Here is a 17,980-nt window from a genome sequence, read left to right as displayed (position 1 = left end):
ATTGAAAATTAAGCACTTGATAATGACCTATTTCATTTTTATGAATGTGTAAATTAGGATAATAAAATCTGAAATTGAATTCACAGACCAGCCTCAATTCAGCCATCTCCAGTTTTCCTTGCTATGTCCTTTCTAGGGCACTCTGCTCGGAATTTTAGTTCAGTATATTCTAAAATTTCCTGGGTTATCTCTTCCCCTTTATTAACCTTTTCACTGAATCCAGTTGTTCCTTTTAGACATGACTGAATGATCCAAGGTTAGATGTGGTAAATAAAGAAGTAGATTCAGAAAGGTATGCCTTGAGGAGCCTTTGGTATTAGCACTTACAATTGTCCTTTTCTGTGGCTTTCTCAGAAATTTAATCATAATTAGCTCAAATATAAAGAGCTAATAAAGGACATTAAAAAATTACTTAGATCCTGGACCTGATCAAGCTTTTCGATTCATTAATAATTTGCAGGAAATACAGAGGACAGAGAAACATGGAAGGATAGCTAGCAAAACCACAACTGCAGGAAACTCTATGAGGCAAAGACTGGTCCTTCAAAAAATAAACTGAGAGAAAGCAAGGTGTGGAGAGAGAAGGGGGAGACGAGGGGGTAACCTATAGATTAAAAGAGACTTAAGAGACACATCAACCAAACCTAGGCTGTGGACTTTATTTGGATCTTGATTCAAGCACACAAATGATTAAAATAAAGTGACATTTATGAGATACCTGAACAATGTATGTTAAGAAATCATCGTCAATTTTAAAAGGTGAGATAATAGTATTGTGGTTGTATATTTTTAAAGTATTATTATCTTTGACAGGTATATACTGAAGTATTTATGAGTAAAATGATTTAATTTTTCAGATTCAAAATAATGTAGGATGGACTTCCACTTCCAGCCAAGATGGAGTAACAGAGGCCAGATTTACCTCCCTGCCTGAAACCTCCTCTCCTCTGAAAAATACAAAATATATGAAGCAATGGTTTTTAAAGCAGTAGACATGAGGCAACAAAGGACAGTCTTCCCTGTGAGACGGAGAAAAAAGGAGGTGAGTCTTATCATTGCCACTGCATCCTGCATTGAGAAAGCTTCTAGATGATGGCACAGGAAAGATATACCCCAAGAAGAGTCCAAGGACTCCTTGAGTTGAGGAGACAGAGCTGAGAATCCAGGGAGAGCATTGTTGGCAGGACAGAGAAATGCAAATGAGAAAGCCACACAGAGAAAGAATCCCAGAGCTATGCAGAGTCACCCTTGAGCATTCAACAGGGTATAGGTCTGTACACACATGTGAGGAAAGTATCTGAGGCTGGGGATAGAACTATTCAAAAAAGAAAGAGGGAACAGTGCCAGGCCTCACACAAGCCTGGGAATAGTGCCTGCTCCCACCAAACAGGCTAGAGACCTGTCATTCGAGGGCCATTGGGTTGAGTGTTGAGGAAGGTCTTGCCTCAGTAGTGGTGGATAATTAGACCTAGATTGAGCATTGCTCTGAACTTGCTTAACAAATCATAAAAGCAAGACCCAAAATGATCAAGCTCTTTCCAAGTAACTTACCTGCATCCCAGAACTATGCTCAAGAACATTTATAAGAATACAACAATATCCTCCACCTGACAAGGTAAAATGTATAATGTCTGGCATTGAATCAAAAATTACCAGGAATGCAAGGAAGCGGAGAAATACTACCTATAATGAAGAGGATAATCAATCAACAGAAACTAACAGGGAATTAACAGATTTTAGAAATAGTAGACAAGGATATCAAAAGCTATGACTGTATTTCAGGTGTTCCAATGCAGTGGTTGGAGTGGCTATAGCAATATCAGAAAAAATAGAGTATAAGACAAAAAGATTGCTAGAAACAAAGAGGGACATTTTATAATGATAAAAGGGTCAATTCATCAGGAAGATAAAACAATTTTTACATAGGTGCACCTAACACCAAAGCCCAAAAATACAAGAAGCCTGACAGAATTGAAGATGTAGTTGGCAATTCAACAATAATAGTTGAAGACATCAATACCCCATCTCAGTAATGGATAGAGCAACGAGACAGAAAATCAGTATGTAGATAAAAGATTAGGACATTATCACCCGACTTGACCTAATATCTGTAGAACACTCCACCCAACAACAGCAGAATATGATTTCTTTTTAAGTGCCCACAGAACATTTACCAAGATAGTCTGTAATCTGAGCCATAAAACAAGTATTAGTCACAACTAGAAGAACCCACAACTAAAACATACAACCCTGTACTGGGGGGATTGGGGGGAAAAAAGTAGGGGAAAAAAAGAAGATTGGCAACAGTTGTTAGCTCAGGTGCCAGTCTTAAAAAACAAACAAACAAAAACAAGTATTAATAAATTTAAAAGAATTCTAGTTATAAATTACATTATAATACTTATTATTATACTATAATAAATCACATTAGAAATCAATAACAGAAAAGTATCAGAAAAATCTCCAAATATTTGTAAATCAAATAACACACTTCTAAGTTACCAGGAGTCACAAAATAAATCAAAAGAGGATTTACAAAGTTTTCTCAATTGAATGAAAATGAGAACACAACATATCAGAATTTGAGGGGAGCAGCTAAAGCAGCATTTACGGGAAAATGTGTAACAATATAGAGCTATACTAGAAAAGAAGAAAAGTCTCAAATCAGTTACCTCGGCTTCTACTTTAAGAAACCAGAAAAACAAGAGCAAATTTAATCAAAGTAATCAGAACAAGGAAAATGATTAAGACCAAAGTGGAAATTAATTCAATGGAACATAGAAAAACAGTAGAGAAAATCAATGAAACAAAAAACTGTTTCTTTGAGAAGATCAATAAAGCTGATAAAATTCTAGCTAGACTGATCATGACACAGAGACAAAAACATAACTTAGTATCAGGAATGAGGAAGGTGACAATGTTATAGATTCTACAGATATTAAAATGATTACAAAGAAATATAATGAACAACATTACACACATAAACTTGACAGGTTGGCCAAAATGGACAAATTTTTGAAAGACATAAACTAAAGCCCACTCAAGAAGAAACAGATAAACTGAATAATTCATATCTATTAAAGAAATTAAACGTATAGTTAAAATACTTTCTACAAGGAAAACTCCAGGCCCAGATGACTTCACTGGCGAATTCCACCAAACATTCAAGAGAGAAATAATACTAATTATATACAAACTCTTCTGGTAAATTCAAGATGATGGAATATTTCTCAACTTATTCTGTGAGGTCAGGGTTACACTGGTACCAGAATTAGACAATGATATTATGAGAAAAAATATCCATAGAAAATAGGGATCCTTACAAAGTTATTGAGATCCACTGAGACAACCAACCCTCAAATCCTCTCTATTCTACCTTCTAATTATCAACTATCTAAGTTATTTCTTCCCATCCCCATGAAATTTCAGGCCCCCTCCTGTTTATCTGATTGATAACCCAAACCTCCTTACTATCTGCCCTTCTGCCTTCAATCCCCCAAATCCAGTCTCCATACTAGGCGTGGAGGGAAATTCTTAAAATGTAAATATTGGCCTCAAGGCCCTCCTTTCCCCCAGATTTGAGTCTAAACTCCTTAACAAGACTTTTAAGACCCTTCATGATCTGGCCTACTGGTCCCCAGGTTCATCTCTTGTCTCTCCTCTTCCTCACGCTTCTCTCCATGTTCCAGCCACACTGACCTGCTTGCTCTTCCCCAGCACTGAAGTCATGTGCTCGCTCTTTCCTCTGGGCTCTGATATCCACAGTTTCCCCTTCTTGGAATACTTTCTCTACCCTACCGATCCTCATCTCATCTTCTTGTAATGAACTACATATATTATTTTAAGATAAATATCAATTCTTCCATGAAACCTTTCCTGCCTCAGCCCATCCACTCACTCTGGGTCAGGTGCCTTCCTAACGTTCCCATAGATCATTTCGTTACCACTGCTGCAGCATTTATTATAATCTGTTACAATTGTCTGCTTATTTTCTCACTAGGTTCTTGCCTCTTTGAGGGCAAAGACCATGCATTGCTCACTGTGGTCCTCCCAATGTCCAGAACACTGTGAGACAGAAAGGATACTCAACAAATATTTGTTAAATGGATAATAAGTTCCATTTACTAAATGCTTACAATTTTCCAGGCGCTGTGTTAGGGACTTTATGAGTATTATCTTTTTCTCATCACATCCATCCAGGAGGTACTGTTCTAATATCCCCTTTACAGAGGAGGAAACTGAGGTACAGAAAATGATGTAACTCATCTGACACCACACAGATATATTGTAGAGTCAGAATTCAAACTCAAGTCAATGGTCTCTTGGGTCTATACTTCTAAGCACAATAGTTTACAATTGAATGAATGAATGAGTAAATAAATGAATGAATGATTTCAACTGCTGCTTACTGAGTACCTGCCATATGTCAGGGCCTATTCTAGGTGCTGAGGATTCCATAGTGAATAAAATAGACCAAAATCCATGCCTTCAAAGAGCTTATATCCTAGAGGGGAAGACAGTCAATAAACAAAATACATAAATAATTTGATGTATTATGGAGCAAACAAAGGCAAGAAAGAGAGATTGGTGGTCACCCAATGTTAAATTGGGTGGTCAGAGGAGGCATCACTGAAAAAATGACATTGAAGCAATGACCTGAAGGTGAATAAAGGAAGAAAGCTTTTCTAACATTTCACAATGCTTTGCAGGCAAAGACTTCAGACAAATAATAAATAGATTCTTAGTGTGTGGATCATAATTATACTAAAAAACAATTTGTCTCATATTTTTAATTGTTAAACTTGGCAACCCTGCACTCATGGCAAAACTCATGTCTAGGTTAGACCAGGAAAAACTATTTCTCATCGCTCATTGTGGGTCTACAGGATCTGCGTTTTCCTGAAAATTCTGAAAGATGAGAGTGCAGGGCACTGGAGTATTAGCATGCAGCCTGAGCAGAGTTCTCCTTGGCAGAGTGCTCAGCTCCACATAGATGTCTCCCATAAGCGGAAAATATCATTTTGTGGATCTTGACAGATGGGTCTTGCCCATGAGGGAGGACATTTAGGACGATTCATACCAACTGGCATATCAACAGACTTTGAAAGAGAGCTATTAAAAATGGAATTGTGTTAGCTCTGATTTATGCTGAACAAAATAAGCACAACAAGAAACCCATTAGAAGGAAGACGGAAGACATTTAACATTTGAGGACTTTGAAAGGCAGAAGAAGAGCGCATAATTGATTCTTATTTTGCCAGGTTGTAAAATTCTGCTTTTCAAGAAGGAGCTAATCGTATAATAATTTTTCATTGAACCTAAAATGTTATCTAAACTTAGGCAGAGCTGGACATGCGTATGAGTGGGCTTCCTCTTATGCTCTAAACTATACAACCACATGGCAAACTCTAAATTGAGAGCAGTTATAACAAGTACATCCCCTGACAATAAGTCTTTCGATTGCCTTCCCTCAACTCTAGTCTCCATAGGCTCTTAGGTCCTTCATGTGACAAGCTTAAATATCATTTCCTCAGTGAGTAGTCCAGCACCTCCAGGACTCCATTAAATCTCAGTGTTTTCATAACTCATAACACTTACCACACTGGGAAGTTAGTTATACTATCTCCATCTTCCCCACTGGACTGGGGCTATCTATGTATTCACCTTCTCTATTACTATCTTTCCAGGACCCAGCATGGTTTGGGCACATAGATGGTGCTCAATAAACATGAATTGAATTGATTACAAAGGGGTTGGCAGCCTCACCAAGCTGAACTGATTATGGAGTCTTGTCTAATTTTAAATGAATAAGACTCATAGCAAAGTCAAGAAGAGTGGTAAATTGCAACTGTTTAAATAGTGAGTTTGTATAGCATTGCTTTTACAAGGGAAAAAATTATAAATGCTATTCATTGGAAAAAAGGTGAAGTCTCAGGAACCAGCGGTTTATCTCCTAAGATCAAAGGAATAAAGAGGGCTAACATATACATGGTGTGCTGGTCTATTCTATCTTAGATGGTAAGCTGAGTATGTATTATAGGATAACAAGAAAATTGTGGTCAATAGATCAATGTACAAGTTGATTCCACATCCATGAGCATCCCCTTGTTTTGGTAAGCACTTGATAGTTTCTCATGTCTCTTCCACTATCATTCCATCTAGTGCTCTATGTCCCTATGAAGCTAACCCAGCCCAAGAGTTAGTATGTCCAGAGGGATAATCATATACTTAGAACCAACCCAGGGTCTCTCAATCTTAGCACTATTGATATTTGGACAGGATAATTCTTTTTTCTTGGAGGGGGGACTATCTAGTGCATTGTAGGAGTTTGGTAGGGTACCTGGACTCTTTCCACTAGATGCCAGTAGCACCCCCTCCCCGAGGTGTGACAACTTAAAATGTCTCTACACATTGTCAAATGTCCGCTGGGAGCAAACTTGGCCTGAGTTGAGAATCAATGAGCTGATCTTTATTGAGTGCATAAAACATTCCACCACTCCACTAAGTGCTCACAGGAGCTTTCATTTAATCCTTAAAAAAATTACCATGAGATAGGAATTAGTAAACCCATTCTATAGATGGGGGAAAGTTTAAAGATTGCTAAAGGTCACACAGCTGAGAAGTAGTGAAACTTAAGCTTGTCATCACGTCTCAAGTGGTGGTGTCATCACCACGCAAGTGGTTTGTGGACAGAAAGCAATGAAATGGGATTTAGCGAGGGAGAGCAAAGTAGATACTGGGTGTGAGCTAATGTGAAGGCTTTGTAACTGTGTTCCAGCAAAGGCCAGCTGGGGACAGCTAGGAATTCCTCCTAGGACTTCATCAAGGAGGTAACCCTTGGGCAATCAGAGCTAGTCTATCTTCATTTTCTGTTTGTGAGCTTGCCAGCTGTCAGCAGGCTACGTGCTTAAGTAAACAAGAAAGATATGAACAGGATGATGAAAGCCAAGATTAAATGATTGTTGTTATTATTTGTTCTCTAATATTTAGAAATACCGAACCCACACAAGGTTAGTCTATTGCCTGTGTGTCAGATTTCAAGCTGGGGTGCCAGACTTAAAATCTGATGCCAAATTTTTGATCCCAAAGATCCCTGGCCCACCCCTGCCCTCTCTGTCTGGGAGAGCCAGAGGAAGAACTCAAGCAAGGCTGAGCCTGAAGGCCCTGCGTGTGGTCAAGCTGCTTTATGAGCTGTCCCCATCCTGTCTCAGGAGGAGAAAAGCAATCCCAGCGACACTGGAGGGGACTCCTGAGATTCCCTGGGAGGCCAGGGAGGAGGAACGAGACACCTCCAGACTTGGCTAATGGAAGATACTTCAACTACCAGGACAGTGAGTCTCTCAGCAGGGTGGTTGGTAAATAGCCTTCCCTGTGGCATGCGACCCTGGCTGGAGAGGCTGCTCCAAGATGAAGATGAGAGATGGAGAAGATGAGAGCTTTCCTGAAGAATATCCCCAGGCCGAGTTCCTGGCTCTACCTCTCCATCCGAAGCCAGGGTTCCAAACCTGTGAGCACTACTAGGTCTATAACTCAGGAGAAACTCTTCCACGTGTACACCAGGAGGCATGTGCAGGAATGTCCATAGCAGCACAGCTGACAGTAGCAAAACTTGGATACAAGCCCAGATGCCTATCAGTGGGAGAGAGGATGACCAGCCTGTGGGATATTCATGCAAGGGAACATCTTATAGCATTCAAAATGAATGAAGTAGCCTTTCACAAAACTCTAGATAAGATGGAGTACAGGAATCAGGTTTACTCTCCTGCCTAAAACAAAAAACACGCACACATACACATGCACACAAAACAACAACAACAAAACAGACAAAATATACAAAACCAACAGTTTTCAAGACACTGAAAATCAGGCAATGAAGGACAATGATTTCTGAGGGACAAAAAACAAATGAAATGAGCCCTACAGTTACCTGCAGCTCACTGAGGAGAATTTCCAGGGATGCACAGGAAGGGTGTACCCAGTAAGGCCCAGCAGACTCCCTGATTTTTGCCCATAAGAACATAAATTGTGTCCTATGGAGACGCAGTTGATACTGCCTGTAAACACTGATCAGTTTAGCATCTATTTGCGAATTCATTTCAGCATTCTTTATCTGCCTATATATGCGTGTCCTTCAAATTCTTCTTTGAATAGTTTGTTACATCTTGCTGGTCCCTTCATTAACTAATGAGTTAAGTAAAATCTTTGACCCATGGTCATTTTATATTTATGTTAATTAATCAAGATGTCCTTCAAAAGATAAATGGATAAACAAACTACAGTATATCCAGACAACGGAATATTATTCAGTGATAAGAAGAAATGAGCTATCAAGCCATGAAAAGAGTAGAGGAAACGTAAATGAATATTTCTAAGTGAAAGAAGCCAATCTGAAAAGCTATATACAGTATGATTCAACTTTATGATATTGTGCAAAAAGCAAAACTATGGAGACAATAAAAGGCTCAGAGATTACCAGGAGTTAGAGGGAAGAAAGGATGAATGGGTGGAGCAGAGGATTTTTAGAACGGTCAAAAAATTCTATAGGAGACTATAATGGTGGATGCATATCATCATAGCTTCGTCAAAACCCGCAGAACGTACATCACCAAGAATAAACTATGGACTTTGGGTGAGCATGACGTGTCAATGTAGGTTCATCTACTGTAACAAATGTACCATTCTGCCCTGGGATGTTGATACCAGGGGAGGCTGTGCATACGTGGGGGCAGGAGGTATACTGGAAATCTCTGTATTGTCTCAATTTTATTGCTAACCTAAAACTGCTCTAAAAAATAAAAATAAACAAACAAAGATATATACATATGTGTAAATACACACACGCATAAGAATTGACCACACCAATAAGAAATTTTAAGCACAAAATGTTTTAGAAACAAGTGCTTGTTTTGTTAAATTAAGGAACTGGAATTCAAATGATTATGGAAATATAATGTCGTTTATAAAATTAAAATCTGATCTTTAGGGAAAAGCCCTGCATATTTTTATTCAAAGAGTTATTGGATGTAGAGAAACAACAGACTAGACAATATGATAATGTGACAGCTTGTATTGTAGAATGCCATTCTTGATCAAAGTAGTTTTTAATTGCCAGTAATAGAAGTTATTTTGATATGCAAAATATATATAAATAAATATTTTAAATAAATATATATTATATTATATATAAATATATAATATATATAAAATATGTATATAAATATGTATTTATACTATAAAATATAAATAAATATATAACAAGACAAAATATAAAACACTTAGAATTAAAATAAATGAAAGCACTATATATCAGTTTTTGTGGGAATCAGGTAAAGTGATACTTAGAGGGAAAATTATAAATTTGAATACATTTATCATAACCAAAAAAAATGAAAATAAACAAGCTAATTGTTTAACTAAAGAAAGCTGGAGAACAAGCAATTGAGTAAATGTAAGGAAGGAAATAAAGATAATGGTGGAAAGCAATGAAATTAGAGAACTGAAAAAATGTGAATGATTATAAAACTAAATGTTGACCCTTTGAAAAGACTAATATGCTTACAAAAACTTACAGTAAAATTGATCACGAGAAAGGGGAAAAGCTCAAATAAATAAACATGAAATACAAGAGACATCAAATAAAGCAGAGATTTAAAAAATCTTACAAGCAAATTATTATGAACAACTATACTCCAAAAAATTTTAAAACCTGGATACAAATGCAAATTTTCAAAAAAAATATAAAATGCTAAAGTTGACCCTAAAGAGACGGAAAAGTTGAACAAACTGATAACATTTAAAAAGACTGAAATAATAATTATTTCTCTCCTCCCACAACCTCCCCAAAGCATTTTTATTGATGAGGTTTACCAAACTTTCAAGGAATAGATAAGACGAGACGTTCTAGAGAAAAGAAAAGGAAAAACTGTGTCCAGTGAATTTTTTCAAGGTTAGTATAATCTTGATACTAAAATAGATATGGACGGCACTGGAAGAGTTGGGAAAGAGCTTCCTAAATAAGACACAAAAAGTATACGATATAAAGGGAAATTATTTATTCCTTTTTAATTCTTTTATAGAGGTTAGTATACGTCATGTAGTTTTCTATGTGCTTCACAGTTATTCATTCAATTGGCATAGCAACCCCATAAACTAGGTACTTTTATTCTACCATTTAATAGAGAAGGAAACTAAAATAGTATTCCCAATATTATACAGCTGGTAAATGACATTTTGATAACCTAAAAATGAAGATTTCTACTTTAAGGAAGAGAATCATAGATAAAACTTACAAGTTGGTTGAGGATATTAGCAATATATAAAACTCACAAATGATTTATATCCAGAAAAAAAAAAGAACTCCTAAAAATCAAAAAGAAAAATACCCAGGTATTTTTTGTAGTTAACACGGCTGCAAAACAAATTACCCACAAATTTAGTGGTTTCAAAATAACGCATTCGTTTTGTTCATGGATTTGCAATTTGGGCAGGGCTCAGAGGGGACAGCTCATGGCTGCTCTAGTCCCTTTTAACTGCAGCATCTTGAAGGTTGGGAACAGGAACCATTTAAAGGAGGGTAAACTACAGCCTCGGAGGCCAAATTCTGCCCGTTTTGGTGCGGCCTGCTATCGAGCTCTTGACGGAAGTATTTGCTGAGCCCTGTCCTAAAGGTTCACTCATCATACGTGTTGCACTCGGTGAGGGCAAGCCCCTGAATTCTTAGCTGGAGATGCAGGCAGGAACATCTAACACTGTTTTGTCATGTGGACTGGCCTTCCTCACAGTATAGTGGTTGGGTTTCAAGGGCAAGGAGACAGAGAGAGAAAGAGGAAAAGAAAGAGAAAGAGAGAGAGGGAACTAGGGAGAAGCCGTATCGTTTTTTATGATGTAGCTTCAAAAGTCAGGCAGTGACTTCCACCACATTCTATTCATTGAGGCAGTTACAAAGTCCTACTTAGATTCAAGGAAGAAGAAGTAGACTCCACATCTTTTTTTTTTTGAGGAAGATTAGCCCTGAGCTAACATCTGCTGCCAATCCTCTCTTTTTACTGAGGAAGACTGGTCCTGAGCTAACATCCGTGCCCATCTTCCTCCACTTTCTATGTGGGACACCTGCCACAGCATGGCTTGCCAAGCGGTGCCATGTCCGTACCCGGGATCCAAACCAGCGAACCCCAGGCCACCGAAGCAGAACGTGCAAACTTAACCGCTGCGCCACGGAGCCAGCCCTAGACTCCACATCTTGATGGGAAATGACAAAGTTCTGGAAATGAATGTGGAATGGCAAATATTACTGTGGCCATTTTTGGCAAATACAGTCTGCTACAAAAGGTGATCCAAAAGAAACGTGCAAAGAATGTGAGCAGGTATAGCAAGTAAGACCGAATGACTAATAAGTATATGAAGAAATACTTAACAACCAGAGAAGGGCAAATTAGAATGTTGAGAGCTCCCTAATATCTACCAGATTAGCAAAATAAAAAATAATGTTGGATAATATTAAGCACCATCAACGCTGTAGAAGAAATAGTAAACTTCATGCCCTTATAGTAAACTGTGCAATTTACTGGAAAGCAATTTGGAATAATTTAGTTCAATTGTGTGTCTATGCCTATAATCCGGCATTTGCACCCTTGATTAATATAACAGAAATACTCTCACAGAGGTATCCGAGGAGGATGTCCGTTATAACATTGTTTGACCAGGAAAAAAATGGGAACAGTTAAGTTCCCATCGATAGAGGAATGAATAAACAAAATGCAGTATATGCAAATCATAAAATTCTCTGCAGCACTTTGATACAAATAGATCTCAAAAATATAGTAAGTGAGGGAAGTGAGAAGTGGAGAGACAGGTACAACACAATATCATTTGTAAACTGAGAGCATAGGGAAGGGGACCCACACACAGGATGGATTAGAATTAGGAATCAGGGAGAAAAATGTCAAAAATTAAGTTTGTTTTTCTAGGAAAAAAAAAGATTACTTGGGGAGCTTAGTAAGAAATGATATTTTGGGGCCTCACTCCTGAAAATGCTGATTGAATGGGCCTGAGATAGAACCCAAGAATCTATATTTTTTATGACTGTCCTAGATGAATTTTAAGATCAGGTGAGTTTTGAAAACACTCTACTTCAACCTACCTAGAGTTGAGAGTAAGTTTCAGTTTAAATTCGTGGTTTGCAAGCAACAGAAACTCAGGTTGGCAAAAGCAGACGTGATATTTATTGGAAGGACTTCAGGGAGTTCAGAGAGTTGTCAGGAAGGGTGCAGAACGTGACTTGGAAAGAGCAAGAACCCCACAACTCCAGAGGGTCCAGGGAACAATGGCTGGAACGAACAGAGACCAGTTGTTTCCAGTTGTTTTTTTTTTTTTTTTTTTGCTTTGCTCACAAAGCAATTTGAATTTCAGGTAGGAAGCAACTAACCGGCCAACAAAAAGGCAAGTCATTATCATCAGCTCATATTTAGTGGAAAAAGGTAACTCCCTAAAAATAACCCAGGGTGCTGTTAGAAAAAAGATATGTGCGATGGGCATAATAACAAAGCAAGAATTTTCCACTTTGTACAAGCAGACAGGAGAGAATCAGAAGGAGGAAATGGAAAGATGGGAGAGATTTTGGAGTTAGATGAGATCTGGGTTCAAATTCTGGTTATGCCTCATTTGAACTTTCTTACCTTGACAGGTTCCTTAACCACTCTGATATATGACCTCTTCTCAGGGTTATGCTGTCATGTGTGAAATATCTGGGATAGCTAGTTCTTTCCTTGCCACCTTGCCTGGCATCATGGCAGGTGGTCTAATGTGCTCATACAAGTGGGCTGGAGACCGTGGAGTCGTGCAGGAAAGGCTCATGCACATGAGGTTTCATCGTTGGGAATGTAAGGATGTTTGAAACTGGCTATCTCTTTACAGGCCATTTATAGGGCCAACATTCTGAGATTATCTGAGCCTCTGTCTTGAGGCAGCTGGAGCCTCTCAGATGAGCCATCTAAACATCTCAAGCCTTTGAAACTTTCTATCATCATCATCATCATCATCATCATCTCGGGACTCATGTGTATTCTCCATTCTTCTCTTTGGCCAGAATATTTATACTTGATGAATGCTTTGTACACATTAAAAGCAGATAAACTGTTTTCCCTGCTGAAATCCATCTGCTTAAAAATGAAGGACTTAAAACAAAGATTAAACCTAGCACTGTGCTCGTTTATAAACAGCGCTCCCAGATACATGCTGCCCCCATTAGCCTTGCCCGCTTCCACTGCTCCTCCTCAGTCCTGCGGTGTCTGTCTCTGTGAAGCTGGTGATAACAGACAGATATAAACAGTGAACTCCACGCAGGGCAGAGGTTAAATCGGTCAGTTGGGTCCCCTTGGCAGGCAATGTTCTCAGGAGCTCTGCTGCTGCTGACTTTAAATATGGGTGGCCTCCAACGTTAACAAAAGGTCAACTGATTAATTCACCATGAAAACCAGATATCCTACCGGTGTTATCTCATCCTCCCTCACCTCATCCAGGCATTAGCTAAAGCACCCGTTTATTATATTGTCAGGTGTTTAATATCCCTTGAAAAATTATAGATGGCATCCACCCACAGAGATACGTAGATGGTGGTAGAGAAGAATGGTGGGGAAAGTTTCTAAGATAGTGAAACGGCAAGGGTAAGAACGTTCTGGAAAGACATTCCAGAAGGAATGGCCTATACATAAGGAGAAATCCAAAAAGGCATTGTAGATAAAAGACACAAAGAATCAATCATGGATGAGGAACTGGGATACAGAGAGAGGTAAAAAAGGCTTAGGACAATAAAATTTTCTTGAGATTTTTGGTGTAAGTATATGTGGGCTACTCTTGGATTTCATAACAGTAGGTTTAACTTCTGCAAAATTTTGCAAAAGTAATTCTTTCCAACCAAATTCACCCAAAAAATTATCTCACCATAATCTGGGAGAATCTATTCATTTCTTGGATTTATTCAGGGGGTAGTTTGAACGAAATTAAACTGTGAGTAGGTTAAACCAACATATAAAATCGATTTCAGTTTTTGGGGACCTCAAAGCCTTCTTTTCATCAAATCACTCTATTTCATTCTACTTGTATGTGCAACTCTTAAGATGAGAATTTTTAAAATAATATAAATTGTAGAATGTGTATATACCTGTACAATGGAATACTATGCAGCCATGAAAAACCTATGTTGTAGAACCACGTTTCTTAAAGTATGGTTTGAGAAAGGATGGTATTAGAATCAGTTAGGGGTGCCCATGAAAATTATAGACTCCTGGATACTACTGCAGACTCGGTTGGTTTAGGATCTCTAGGCAGAAGAACTAAGAACAAGCAGCTGAACATCCTTCCCAGGTGATTCTTAGGCAGAGTAAAAGTTCAGAGCCATTGTGGTAGAAAAATATGTAATGTTTTGAGAAAACTTTTTATATAATATGCACAGTATAATTCCAATTTTGTAAAAGAGAAAAATGCATAAAAATGCTCAGACTATAGACTGGAAAGTAGAATGGTATACACTCAATATGAGCAGCTGTTATCTCTGGGGTGTAGGAAAATAAATTATTTTTATTTTGTTTCTTTCCATATTTTGACTTTCAAATTCTTCTATAATGAAAATATATTAACATAATACTAGGAAAAGTCTTAATCTTCCTTAAAATATTGATATTTGTATGGATTCTGAGGAAGGCCTTACTGATACCGATTGTTGTAAAACAAGAATAAACGAAGAGTCAGGAAGATGGTAACCTGAGGACGGAGCATAGAAAAGAGAACAGATCCTCTTGAGTCGAGAGCCAGGGCGGGGCTGGGAGAGGAGATTCAGGGGGTGGGCAGGGAGGGCAAGCTTCAGCCCACATTGGATACACGTTGCACAAGGACTTGAAACTGCACTTTTTTTAAGCCTTTAACGTTTGCAAAAAAATTTTTAAACATCTCACAGGAAAAAGGTTAAACCACAAACTATAGACCCCATCCTCTGTTGTTGTTTTATTTCCACTTAAGCTCCTCCTTATCATGATGTATTTACTGAGAAAATGTTTTTCGTGTCTCATGGAAGAAGAAGGGATCTTTCTCTCTCCCATGCAGAGCGATCAAGGAAGAAATACTCACTGGGCACCTCCGATGTATCTAGCTCTATGCTCTGGGCTGCAAGAGAAAAAAGCAAAGGATGAGTTGGCAGCCTCTTTTATGCTTGTTTTGCATCAAGGAGATTATAATCTAGTTGAAGAACCGTGAGGCCATGCGCTGTAAGCAGGTAGCACGGCGGGCGGTGCTGAAGTTTGTGCGGGAGGAGTCGGGGGACAGGAAGGGACCGAGTGCGTGGGAGCGCTCTCTGAGGAGCGGCTCATGGCTGATCTGAAGGAGTGTGTTCAAGAGGAAGGGTGAATCGTAATGTTTTCTGACAACTTCTTGGCAAGTTGTAGTTTTGATGAGGCGACTATTACCAGTGAATACAAGTTCAAGAAAGGATAGTTTCTCTGAATCTTGTTTCTGAAATATGAAATGTACACATATTACATTTTAGGAAATAAATGGCACTATTCAGTATATCAAACCATTTTGCAAATGGTGCCTTATGTTAGAGTTTTATAGATGGCTGGCATCATCTACCCAAAGATTCTTTTGTGTGGTATTTGTAATTAATAAATACATATTTTTCTGGTCACTGGGCCAGGTTTTGGGAAATGTTTGCTATATCAGGGTTTACATAGAAATCGAATGCTTTGCATATTTCATTTCCTGTTCAGAGAGCTGAAAGGACTTAAAAACTCAGAGCTCATCAATATCATCTTTCAGATCTCTTCCAGTCCCAAGATTAAATAGTCTATCTATGATTCTCTCCTCAACAGATGACAAAAACAAGCTGCAGGTGTGTGTGGCCTTTGCCCTTCAGTGCATCTGTGCCAGAAGAGCATCAATAAAACAAATAAGCATTGGGCACCACTGTTCAACTATACACTAATACCTGTCTATTATAAAGTAATATTGGGAACATATTTAGGGAGGTGAATTTATAGTTTTTAAATTGCATTATATATCCCATTAATTTTCCCAACGTTATCTTGAAATAGAAAGTGGAGAAAGAAATATAATTTTCTTATTTTGCTGACAGAATACATGAGATGTTGAGAGGCTGATTATTTGTGGCCATGGAAGGTGTGGGGAAAAATGGTTGTATTCAAAGCAACCAGCTGATTTGGTTGGTCTAGAGGAAGAAGCGGTCAGTTCAGTGGTGGAGGGGAATGTGCTGTAATGAAGAGGCCCTATGTGAGCAACTGCTTCAGTAACTGGGCTTAGGTCACAGCAGTCACTGCGAAAGCCACGCGGAGATTCAAACGTTGGCTTTTTATTCAAGAAGGTGAGACAGTTGGTTTATTCAGTTAAACAAAAAAAACATGATCAATTCAATATGGAAAAATTATAATATCACTTGTCTTGTTTGAATAGAAAAAGCAATCGGTTAATTGAAGTTTCAAACAGAGGTGAGGAATTATCTATTATTGAATGTATTTGATGCTGCCTAATCATTTGTTCTCCAGAATAAACATTCCTTGTTGAATAAATAAGCCCACATATAAAATACAGGCTTGGGGCTGGCCCCATGGCCAAGTGGTTAAGTCTGCATGCTCCACTTCAGTGGACCGGGTTTCACTGCTTCGGATCCTGGGTGCAGACCTACACACTGCTCATCAGGCCATGCCTTGGCGGCATCCCACATAGAAGAACTAGAATGACTTACAACTAGGATATACAACCATGTACTGGGGCTTTGGGGAGAAAAGAAAAAAGAAGATTGGCGACAGATGTTAGCTCAGGGCCAATCTTCCTCACCAAAGAAAAAAGCATACCTTTAAAACAAACAAACAACAACAAAAACACAGGCTGTAATGGGTTCTGTGTGATTCTTGAGTATCAGGCCTATTTCCTAGAATTCTTCATGTTCTCTTCTCTTCCCTGTGTCCCACTCCTGTGAGCAAGGAGGCTTGGACTCAGTTTCCACAATAGCTCCTTGTGGAAAGCAGAAGAAGAGGGGACCCTGTGGATCACTTCCTGCTGTTGGCGAGAGTTTGTGTGAAGGTTGGAGAAGTTTTAGGATGCTGCCCTCACTGGTTCCATCCCAACACACCTTGTTTTGAAGGCCAGAGATTGTGATCTTGAGTAAGTAACTAAGCCTTTCTGTTAAGAGGGAGTAATAACACCTCCCTGGGTGCCCCTTGGGCAAAGCTGTTTATCTTCACAGAGCTTTAGTTTTCTTCTTTACAAAATAAGGATGACAAGAATACTTACCCTACAGGGTCTTAGACTGGGCACTGCACCAATGCTTTACGTATATTTTCTCATTTAATTCTTACAGCATTCCCATAAGACAAGTATAATTATCATTCCCATTTTACAGATGAGAAGACTGAGGCACAGAGATGTTTAGTAACCTGCCGAAGGTCATACACTAAGTGGCAGAGCCTAGGATTGAACCCGGATCTGATACTCAAGTCTGTGCTCTTAACCCACACACTGCACTTCCTCTTCTTTATACACATGTCAAATGGCAATGCAGCCCTGGTATCATACATTAATGGCCTGAGGAAAGAGTCCAACAAGCCTCAGGGCTGCCAAGCACTCCCTTTTGAAGGACAGTGGCCTAAACAAACCTTTTCCCAGATCCACAGCTATCACTCGTGCTGCACAGGTTGTTGGGAGGGTGAAACCTCAGGTGCTTTAGCCATGGCCTGTTGGTCTGGATGCTATGGGGCAAGTCAGAAGGCAGCCATACCTCGCCTGGGCATGTTCTTTCTCAGTAGAAGCTTCTGTTCCAATTGGCTGGTGTCAGACCAACCTCACGAAAACCAGCTTGCATGCACAATCCTTCTCTTTGGGGAGCATCAGTGCAGAGCAAACAAAGAGAGGCACTCCTCTCCCAGCCTCTCTGAGGAAGTTGGCAACTCTCCTCAGTGCTCGTGAACCCGCCTCA

At 38.9% G+C, this 17,980-nt stretch overlaps 1 long non-coding RNA gene across 4 annotated transcripts in view; it reads left to right on the top strand.

Moving 5' to 3' along the window:
* LOC106783085 (uncharacterized) overlaps window positions 1-17,980 on the top strand; it is a 147,480-nt gene that overhangs the window by 118,202 nt on the left and 11,298 nt on the right. For all 4 annotated transcript variants that reach the window (XR_011438197.1, XR_011438194.1, XR_011438196.1 and 1 more), the window contains exons 6-7: window positions 858-1,042; window positions 16,990-17,169. This is a non-coding gene — a long non-coding RNA (uncharacterized lncRNA). The remainder of the gene's footprint in view (window positions 1-857; window positions 1,043-16,989; window positions 17,170-17,980) is intronic.

This window comes from Equus caballus, chromosome 4, assembly GCF_041296265.1.
Source record: "Equus caballus isolate H_3958 breed thoroughbred chromosome 4, TB-T2T, whole genome shotgun sequence".
Taxonomy (NCBI): domain Eukaryota; kingdom Metazoa; phylum Chordata; class Mammalia; order Perissodactyla; family Equidae; genus Equus; species Equus caballus.
The sequence above is the reverse complement of the archived record's forward strand: the minus strand, read 5'-3'. Positions and strand labels throughout refer to the sequence as shown.